The sequence below is a fragment of the Callospermophilus lateralis genome, chromosome 10 (genome assembly GCF_048772815.1).
Source record: "Callospermophilus lateralis isolate mCalLat2 chromosome 10, mCalLat2.hap1, whole genome shotgun sequence".
NCBI classification, from domain to species: domain Eukaryota; kingdom Metazoa; phylum Chordata; class Mammalia; order Rodentia; family Sciuridae; genus Callospermophilus; species Callospermophilus lateralis.
In genome coordinates, this window is record NC_135314.1 from 129,881,977 (window position 1) to 129,893,187 (window position 11,211).

General features: G+C 41.2%; 2 pseudogenes; one reads left to right on the forward strand and one right to left on the reverse strand.

Moving 5' to 3' along the window:
* Window positions 1–1,502: 1,502 nt before the first annotated feature.
* Window positions 1,503–1,937, reverse strand: LOC143407958 (IQ domain-containing protein F5 pseudogene; annotated as a pseudogene).
* Window positions 1,938–9,610: 7,673 nt separating this feature from the next.
* On the forward strand, window positions 9,611–10,855 carry LOC143407959 (10 kDa heat shock protein, mitochondrial pseudogene; annotated as a pseudogene).
* Window positions 10,856–11,211: the final 356 nt, after the last annotated feature.

Sequence of the window (11,211 nt, forward strand, 5' to 3'; positions counted from 1 at the left end):
TTATACTCCATGTATGTAAAATATGTCAAAATACACTCTACTGTCATGAATATCTAAAAAAGAACAAAGAAAAAAAAATGTGCATGGAGGGAGGAAAAGACCGAGAAAAAAATACTGAGGAATTATAGGGAAATATCATATCACAAGGTATAAGTAGACAGACAGACAGACAGACAGACACACACACACACACACACACACACAAACAAACAAACACACAGATCCATGTATGGTCAGTGAACCATTAGAGAAGACCCAGAAGCAGCTCAACAGTTTATTGCACTTGCATATCCTATGGAGAGAGTCACTGTGTATCCAAAATGTTTCAGGAGGAGGAGCTCCAGGTTTTGTGAGATGGCAGCAAACGGAGTGAGGAGAAAGCTCAGGGCCTATTCTGATTGGTGTTTCCATGAAAAGGCAAGTCCGGCTAGTTAGAAGAGACAGAACCACTTAACGTCGGGCCCTCTGCCTGGTCCTGGCCCTGTTAGGGAACAGACAGATGAGGAAGGTATGAATATAAAGTTAAGAGAATAATTCTATAAAATAGGCCCACTCTTCTATAAAATAATTCTGTAAAATGGGCCCACATGCTTTCTTTTTTCCAGAAGCAATTTACTTGCAGCCCTGCCTGGCCTCAGTGGGCATGATATGTGACCTTCCTCAGCAAACTACCTGTTCACTGCAGGAGAAATGCAGGCCCCCAAAAATGCTGATAAGAGGAACCCAAGTTACCCTGAAGGAGACTTTTGTTACCAGATCCTGAAACTCTGGGAGATACGGGTAGTTCCTCCTAACCATAAAATCTATGCGAATGTGTGGTTAAGAATCCAATTAGAACCGGTCAGCCTGGGCCAAGGTGACTTAGAGTTGACCTGACAGTCTGATGTCACCCTACAGTCCAGTCAAGAGGTGAACCTGGGTGTGACTCTTTGGAAAATTCTTTGGGGACACCGTAGGGTTGCAGGTGGCAAGTGCAAAGTTCTGAGATGGGACACACTTGGGATCTTCTGCTTGGGGTGTTTGATGGATAGCAGAGCATTGGAGGAGGATGTCGGCAGAGGGTGCAATGGTTAGAACCAGACTGTGACAGGTCACATGGACCACAGGGAGGGCTTTTGAAACTTATTCTAAACTGAGTGGGAAGGTATTGGAGGTTGAAGGGCAAAGGATGGCACAGGCCCTCACACTGTACAACTATAGGGGTGTCATTTACCTAGACCACAGTGAAGGAGTCTCCCTGGATCTGGTCTCCTTGGCCACCCTGCAACCCCAGCCCTCCCACCTATGGCAGACCTTGCTGATGGATCTCAGACTCTGCTCCTCCAGCATGGGCTCTCACCCCCTTATGACTCAAGCACCCCAGACACACCCTGCTGATTCCCCCAACTAATCATGTAAGATGCTTTGTACCTTCCATCATTTTCCTGGCTCTTTGCTGAGATGCAGACCTCCAGGAGCTTGTCTAACAAAGATCTAGTGACGCATATTTGGAGCAGACCTGGTCAGTTCTTTATTGGGAAGGGGATGGAATCGGTGATCCGACAAATCTGTGATCCCAGAAAGATGTCAATCTGAAGTTTTAGCTCATTTTCTGTGATCTCGTAATTTCCCCGGAAAAAGCCACGGGTGTGGCAACTATGCCAGCGCCAGCAGATCTGGATGACCCGGACAGCATTGAGCACACGACAATATCGAAGTCTGATGAGCCACATTCGAACACAGGCCTGCAGCTTGACACAGGCCCAGATTTGCCGTGTATTCAACTCCAGCATCGTCCGCCGTCTCCTCTCCAGCAGCTTGGCCAATATCTTCCTCCACCAGCACTGAATGATCCAAACTCTCAGGGCAGCATGTAGCAACGTGCGTCGCACCAGGGTGCCCCGCCACCAAGCCTGGATCTTTGTGGCTGCTAGTGTAGAGTCAGAAGGTTCCTTCATTTTGTGAGGGAGTGGAGATACAAAGTAAAGAAATGACACTTAGGACATGTTCCCCAACAACCTCAAGCCAAGAATGTGCCAGGAAGGGCTTCTGATCCTCTGTCAATCAACAATCTCCTCTTCCTCTGAAATTAATGAGCACTGGACAGAGCAATACCTGGGCATAGAAATTCAAGCAAGTGTCCTCCTCTGCCTGCCTCTCTCTACCATGTCAGTTAATGCACATACACAATCATCTTGACCTCTAAGGCTCAAAGTAGCCATCTATAGAATGGGGGTTCCCCTGCCCTTGTTACATCACCTGGTTTGCCTTGGTCCTGGAGCAAGAACCTTATGATCCACAGGATCCACTTGAGCCTGACCATCTATCTACCTGGGCCTGTCACCTCCCCTTCAAACCCTCTGACCTGCCCTCTCTTCCCTGGTTTCACCTCAATCCACAACCTGTTCCTCTTTCTGATAGGTCCTCATATTAAAAGTTTCCTTGCACTACACAGTTTGGGGTCTCTCACATTTATTTGTCACTTTCATTTCTTTTGGTTACCACACATAGGTCTTCAGTTAACACACACACACACACACACACACACACACATGTGCTCATGCATACACTCCCACACAACTTCAGGTTGTGTGGGGGGTTCCCTCTGGCCTTGCATTCCCCAAACATAGCTCTCACAGCCCCACTTTTCAAGTTTGCATGGTCGGGTTCTCACGCTTTGGGGTTTCTCCTCCCCACAACCAAGTCAGCTTGCCTCAGTCATTGGCCTTTCTCAGGTTGCTAAAGCAACTGGAGAAGAAGACTCAATTCTTATTCATTCCAGCTTTGGATAATGGGGCAACTCTTGGCGTTGACCCGGACATTTTGGGTTTCTAATGTTTGTTCTGAGTAATACATAAGAGTACCACCTTCCATTCCCAAATATATCCTGGGTGGATAAATTCCATGATCATCTTCTGCAATGAGCTTCAAAATGATAAACACCACTTCTGGGTGACATGGGTTAGAGATGTGGAAGGTCAGAAGTCACCTCAGTACTGAAGTCTATACCACCTACCTCTGGTGTTATTTCCTCTGCCTCTGCCTCTTCCTGTGGTGAGATCTGCTCAACATTTACAATTACGATTTCACAAGGGTTGCCATCCTTCTGTGAACAGTTAAAAGGGAGAGGTATGGGCAGGCTGTTCTTTGTGTACAATTAGGGTGTCGATTCTAACACATACTCAATTTCCTCCATATCCCAGTATCCCTAGACATAAGGCTAGTATCCTGATTAACTGTGGAAATCCACCTTCCCCTCCCTGCAACTTGGGTGAACTGGTTATATCTTACACAAAGTTTATTGCCCATGATTTGGAGATAGATAATTCAAATTCCCTCAGGTCTGTGATCCTCTAAATTGCCCATGGTTAGGGGCTAGATGGTTTCATCACGCTCAAGTCTGCATTCCTTCTGCCACAGTGGAGGAGGGGAGAGAGCATTGATGTCATAAGAGCACCTATGATGCATGTACCAGGGGCTTCCAATAGTTGGGCCCGTTTTAGTGAAAGTGTCTATTCTTTCCTGCAGAGACGCCTAAAATTTGGTTGCAAAGGCAGGGCATGGAAATTCTGGTTCATTGACATAAATGTGTACAAAGTTATCATTTTGGTCTGGTTGAAGAAAAATTGAGACAATTTAAATATCCATCAATAAGGAATTCAAAACATGGATTTCAGTTAAGTCATACAATGGAAACAAAAAAAAATGAAGCAAAAGAGTTTGTGACAGAATAGTTAATAGGTGCTTTACAAGAGGAGATTCACAAATGGCTCAGAAGCACATGAAAAGATGCCCACCATTGTTAGTTATGAGATAACTGAAAGTGAAATCAAATGAGGCTCCCCTAGACATCCTAGAGAATAGGTAAAATAAGAAACACGGACAGCAACGAACGTTGGTGGGGACCCAGAGCAGCAGCAATTCTTCCATCCTGCTGGTAGAAGGTACGGAACAGAAGAACCAATGTGCAAAATGGTTTGGTAGCTTCTAAAAAAGTTAAATATGTATCCCCTAAACTCTTCAGTTCCACTCCCAAATACTCACAGATAAAAATGAAACCAGGTGTTCACTTGACATAAAATAACAACTTTGCTTTGAGGAAATTAGAAAATAGTTTATTCTGAAGCCCCGAGTGGTGATCCACACTTGTAATCCCAGAGGCTCAGGAGGCTGAGACAGGAGAATCGCAAGTTCAAAGCCAGCCTCAGCAACATGGAGGCGCTAAGCAACTCAGTGAGACCCTGTCTATAAATAAAATACAAAGTAGGGCTAGGGATGTGGCTCAGTGGTCGAGTACCCACCCCTGAGTTCAATCCCTGGTACCAAAAAAAAAAAAAAAGAAAGAAAGAAAGAAAATGGTTTATTCTGAACCAAATATGAATGACCATGGCCTGGGAACATAGATTCAAGTTATCCAACAACATGAGAACAATAAGCGAAACAAATCGAATTAAAGAACAGTATTATCCCTCTCTCTGTTTGTGTTCATGTGTTATAAAGCCAATAAAGTTATAGAAGTTTAGAACTTATAAACTTTTAAAAAGGGGAGGGTGAGGATTAGGAAGAAACACAGAATGAAAATTGAGCTCTGATTGTCTTTGATGAGGACAATGGAATTGGGGATGGGGGTCAGGCTCCACTCCCTCACTGTGGCTAAATACCTTATGTCTGGCCTATCTTCAGAGCGATCACTTTTCAGCCTCCTGGGAGATCAGGATACATGCAGGTCAGAAAACCCCAAGGCCTCTTCCCAGTCTCAAATGTCTTCATTCTGTGCCTTTCTTTGCCCTTGATGGCCCCAAGGCCCCACTCAGGAGGTGGGTCATGGAATATAGAAGCAGGGTTCCGTCTCTGCCTACTGCTGGCCCCTGAAGCCCCACCTGGTGCAGCAAGGTCATTTTGAGCACAAGGACATAGGGGTCAACCTAAAGCCCTGGTCTCCTCAGAGCAACTGCCCCGGGGGTCACTGAGAAGCGCATGTGGAATGTGCAGGTGAGAATGTGCAAGGCTGGTGTGGAGCTGTAGGGGGAGTGTGGGGAATGGCAGAGGCCGTTCAGGCTTGGGAGTGTCAGTGTGTAGTTAGTGGGATGATGGTCGTTAAGGTGGAGGACGGGGGAAGTGTTGGGAGGGACACCTAGGACAGAGAAGGTGCAGGAAGCATCTGTTGGATGATGCAACCCTAAATGCCAGGCTTGCAGCTCAGGATTTCTTTCTTCCGTTGGATCATGGCCTAGTGATTTTTTAATGTACTGTTTCTTTTCGATACCTTCAAATAGTAAAAAACTTTAAACATCTTGACCAGCTTTTCCCATTATCTTTAGTAAAAGGATCCATCCCAATCGTCACGACATTATCAAAAGTAGGAGTGTCTCCATACTGGGTATTTAACCTATTGCTTTATTTTCAACTCCCTTTTCCCTTTGTTAACAAAGCACAGGTGTGTCTGCTTGCAGCCAAGAAAATCTCTATCGTAATAAACAACTACTAAAAATTCACATACATTTCAATTTCTGTTAAATTTCGGTTATGTCTGGACAATGCCACATTGTTTTCTTTTTTTTTTTTTTTTTTGGCTTTCCCACCTAGGACCCCCGCTCCCTGACCATTTTCCCTACCTATTATTGGACGGATTGAGAATTCCTCAAAATTTTATTCTTTTTATTATTTTAGAAGTTAAGGCAGGATGCTGGTTACCTAGCCAGCATCCATTTATCCCATTTTTCTCATCAATGGAACTATAGCTATTTGGAGTAGCATATGCCAAGATTAGGCAGCAGGAGAAAAAAATAATAGATGACCTTCCTTAGTCCATTTTGCCACTAGGGTTGTCAAGCGACTCTCACTGCTCAACAGAAGATACTGAGTGATCTTCTGGAAAAACTAGGCTTCCTGGGGCCAGGATGACCTTATTGCCCTTAACCTCTAATCCTCTTATTTCCTGAAATATACACAAGATAGCAGGCACTCTGGTAGCCATTTTGAGACTGTGAGAACAACAGTCCAATCACAAGCATGGGAAAGTTTGGACACTAGAATCACATCAAGGATTAAATTAATTAATTTTCTCATTTTTTTGAGCCACCATTGTGTTGTTATCTATCATAATAACCAAATATAATTCCTGATATTAAAATTATGTATTTAATTTTATTTTTACAATTTTATTTATACTTCAATGTTGATATGCGTATTTTGTATTATGACTTCCTGTTAAATTCTGGAGCAAATCATTGTCTCTCATCTCATCCTGAATCAGATAAGAACCTTACTCCACTTCCTTTTCCTCCACTCACTCCTACAACAGTCTCACATATTGGTTTTTTTTTTTTTTTTTTAAATATTTTTTTTAGTTGTTAATGGGCCTTTATTTTATTTATTTGTATGTGGTGCTGAGAATCGAACCCAGTGCCTCATGCATGCTAGGCAAGCTCTTTACCACTGAGCCACAACCCTAGTCCCTCACATATTGTTAACATCTTTATTACAGTAAATTTATGTAAATTTACTGTAAATTCTGTATTATGACTTCCTGTTAAATTCTGTAAATTTATGAATTTACAGTAAAATCTTGCTTACACTAAAGAGTACATTTTTATAACCTCTCTGCTCACTGCATGCTATGAAATTCCCAAGTTTGATTCCCATTGCAAAATTAAGAGTTAGGTTGCGGGGGCGCTGAGGTTTTGGCTCAGGGATGGGAGCACTTGCCTCACATGTGTGAAGTACTGAGTTTGATTCTTTGCACCACATATAAATAAATGAATAAAATAAAGGTCCATCAACAACTAAAAAGAATATTTTTTTAAAAAAAAGAAATATTCTTTATAAATGACCCAGCTTGGAGTATTTTCTTATAGCAGAATGAATGGACTAAGATATGTCTTCCTTTTGTGTCATTTCCTTCTGAGGTTTTCACTGTTATGTACTGAGCCAGTATATATTTCCGGGCACTATAGAAAACTTTTCAGGTTTTTACAGATAAGAAATGTGTTCTAGTCAGTTTTTTTTGTCACTGTGACCAAAAGGCTTGACAAGTGATTATATAAGGATTCTGGCTGTGGAAATGTACCAGCCAGTGTTCCTCTGATGAGCAAACTCAGGAGGGTAACAGGCGCCCTGTTTTCCACTTCTGCAGTTTCTCCCAGGAACTAATAAGATGACTAATACATGCTCAATGCCTAGCTGTTATGGTAGTGTCCTTCATGAGGAGACTCTGTACTAGAGTCTTATCAGCCTCAATCTTGATCTCAGAAACTCAGCTTCTGAGAATAAAGGAACTCTCTTAGTCAACACCAATGTGTCACTGCACCTAAACCTGCTCCTATAACAGTAACTTTATACGATGAGCAAAATGTTCTAATGATGCCAATGATGTAATGTAACCTATGGATAAAAATAAAGCTGGCAGCTCAGCCAGCAACTCCTTTTACTTTGCCCCTGCACCTTGCTTGCTTCTCTCTCTTTTTGTTTTTCTTTACACAATTAGAGGAGGAGAAGTTCATTTAGGGGTTCACAGTTTCAGAGTTCTCAGTCCATAGATGGTCGGCTCCATTCCTTGGGGCAGGAGATGAGGTAGAACATCTTGGCAGAAGAGTGTGGTGGAGGAAGGCAGCTCAGGAAATGGCATCAGAAAGCACAGAGAACTGCACTCAACAAGAACAAAATGTATGCACCAAGGGCATGCCTCCAGGACCCCCCTCCTCCAACCACACCCTACCTACCTACAACTACCACCCAGTTAATCCTTATCAGGGAATTAATCCACTGATTAGGTTAAGGCTCTCATAACCCAATCATTTCACCTCTAAACTATTTTTACATTGTCTTATACATGAGCTTTTGGGGGACACTTCATATTTAAACCATAAAAAATGGTGCTTCATTTGCCCTTCTACTTGGATAACATTGGGGGGTCTTAATAATTATGTGCTAAAAATCATATTTCTTTGTAAAGTTAAGGTGTTTCTCCTCTCTCTCTTTGCAACTCTTGTTGCTACTGAGAACATGGGTGTCAATCTGACTTATTCCTGGATGGGAAACTGTTGCTTTTATTTCCTCTTTAAATATTTCATTATTTCATCTTTAGCAGTTGAGATTTTTGCCAGAACATGTTGAGTTCATCTGCTTTCAGTCATCTTGGTATGGCCGGTCAAGCGTCTTAAACTATGATTCTGAAGAATCTCATTCAGACTGTTTCATGGATGGTGGGAAATTCTCTCATTGATGCTTTGAGTATTTCTTCCCTCCATTCTCTATACTTTCTTTCTCAGGAGTGCACGTTTAAACAACACTGGAACCTCTGGATCTTCCATTTCTGGGGAGTGGGCTATGAGGAATGTGATGTCAGTTGATGATCTTTTGGGGCCTTCTTGGATAAGGGTGTCATGTGGCATCCAGACCTGCCATGCCTCTCAAGACCAGCCATAGATCCTCCTGGAGACAGGTAGTCTCTTGCCAACTGGATGATTACATATAAGTTTCCTTGAGGTTTGGAGTGAGAGTGTTAGTGCATGTTTTACTGATTTGGCTGAGTATTTTCTTCTACAGATAGTACCTCTCTTTCTTAAAAATAAAAAAATGTATTTCTTCTTTTCTTTCCTTTTTCTTCGCTTTCCTGAACAATCAATCTAAAAGCTATTAGGAAGCAGTCACTTCCCACCCCATTGTCCAAACTGACCAGTCACGTTGTCTCAAATTTAGACTCTTTGAACAGGAATCAGTCTGGTTTGTGAAACTCTCCCAAATAGAAGATTGAAGACATGGTCTTGAGTGTCCATTTTCAAGCCCTCCTCATGTACCAGAAAAAACAGGTAGCCTTGGGTTGGGAGATGCAGAATGCCCAGCACATAAGCAACTCTCTCTGAGCCAGGAGGTAAGTGAAGAACTAATACTGACAGTATACTATTCAGCTAATGACTGTGTAAATCCTGCAGAAGTGATCTTGGTCATTGCTTTGGGAAATGAAAGTGTCACCTAATGTTCTCAGTTACATCAACATCTTGTTCTTACACAGGTAGGGAAACATACATGTGCATATTACATTATTGCTGATGTTCTATAGAGTTGCACATATATTTTATACAATAGTACCATCCACATATAATAATGTATTAAACACAATGTACTAACAGAAGAATATAATTTTTTTATAGCAAACATGATTTTACAAACTAAAAACAAGGTCTAGATGTTACTGCGATAAACTCTGCTAAGGATGAGTCTAATGTAGATCAATGAAATGATAAAGATAGTGAGTGAGGCATTTATTTTGACCACCTTTAAAGTTGACATGAATCACCCCCATGTTATTTTTTTTTATTAATTTTTATTGTAGGTTGTTCAAAACATTACATAGTTCTTGATATATCATATTTCACACTTTGATTCAAGTGGGATATGAACTCCCATTTTTACCCCGTATACAGATTGCAGAATCACATCAGTTGCACAACCATTGATTTACATATTGCCATTCTGGTGTCTGTTGTATTCTGCTGCCTTTCCTATCCTCTACTCTCCCCCCTCCCCCTCCCCTCCCCTCTTCTCTCTCTACCCCCTGATCTGTGAGGCACTCTTGGCCAGTGTTAAGCATTGAAGAAGGGCATTGGATGGCATTGCCTTAAGAGGGGCAATGTGTAAGAGGCTTTTTTGAGAGCTTGGGTGATCTCAACAGAAAAACAAATTCAGAAACTGTGACTAAGAAGATAAATCTTTAAATCCTAGGGATTTTCTCCTGTTTTTGAAGGTTCTCAAAGAATAAGGAAATCCTAAAAGCCTACAGAAGCCCCCATGAGAGAATGGATAACATTATGTGCACAGTGGACATAATTGCTAAGTTAAATTTATATTAAATGAGCTAAATATTACTTTTATTTACCTCTCTAGATTCTCCCTGCTTCAGATATGTGAGTACCTAAAACACTATCTAGAGTGTCACAGGAGTAACTGAATGAAAATGAGAGAAGAAAGTAACCATGTTACTTCCCCAGTATAGGTTTCTTAGCTGAATCTGAGGGAGGGGGAAAATGAACTGTATGAAACTTTGGAACTTTGATATATTATACTAGCTTGGAATACTTTATATGTGAAAAGTAACTTACTCATTTGTTATCTGAAAGTGACTAAATCAGTTATAAAAATTGCCTGAGATTTTATTGCCCAGTGGTGAAAGTAGGTCAACAGAATATATTTAATTATTAATGCAAAACAATTTTTAGCTTTCTGTTTCCATCCTTCTGTAAAATTCATTCAATCAAATGCTTAAATACAATTAAAATTGTAGGAAAAAAAATTAGATATAAATACTTGTTTTTATATTTTCTAGGGAAATAACAGTAATATAAGCATCTTATTATATAATGTGAATTTTAAAATGTAAACATTATGTGAAATCAAATAAAATGACATTAATTAGATCGGGAAAAAAATTTTAAAAAATAAATAAAAGCTATTAGGTTGGGCAGCACAGTATAGGTGTACACTGAGGGTAGGGGAAACTCACCATGGTAGAGACATCAAAAATGGTGAGCAACAAAGCGGAGTCTGAGCTGCTGTGGCGACTTGAGTCCTGACCAGACAAGCATTTAGAAAGTTTCTTCCACTTTTTGACCGAGTATTGTTCGAAAGGAGTGCAGCCAAAACAGTAACCAAAGGAGGCTTTATGCCTCCAGAAAAATCTCAAGAAAAAGTATTGCAAGCAACAGTAGTAGCTGTGGGATCAGGCTCTAAAGGAAAGGGTAGAGAGATTCAGCCAGTTAGCATGAAGGTTGGAGATAGAGTTCTTCCCCCAGAGTATGGAGGCACCAAAGCAGTTCTAGAAGACAGGGATTGTTTCTTATTTAGGGAAGGTGACATTCTTGGAAAGTATATAGACTGAAACAAATTACGGTTGAAATGGCATCCTATGAAGCTGCCCTTTCCACTGAAGTGGTAAAATCTTTCATCATATAAATAATTTCCATGTGTCTTTTATAATAAACTGATGATAATCTAATAACATCCACTATCTCAAAAATTCAGTTTCCTTATACTTGTGTAAACATTTCCAAATAAAATATGTAAATAGAAGGGAGGAAGAATGGTGAGCAAGGCATTGAGAAGTGCCCATCAAGGAAACCTGGTAAAAGGAGGATGAGTTCACACAAGGGTCCAAGTTCATATCAGTATTGCATATCATATCCAGTGGGATGAGGAGGGCAACCTCACTATGAGGAAGATAACCTTATAGAGGGT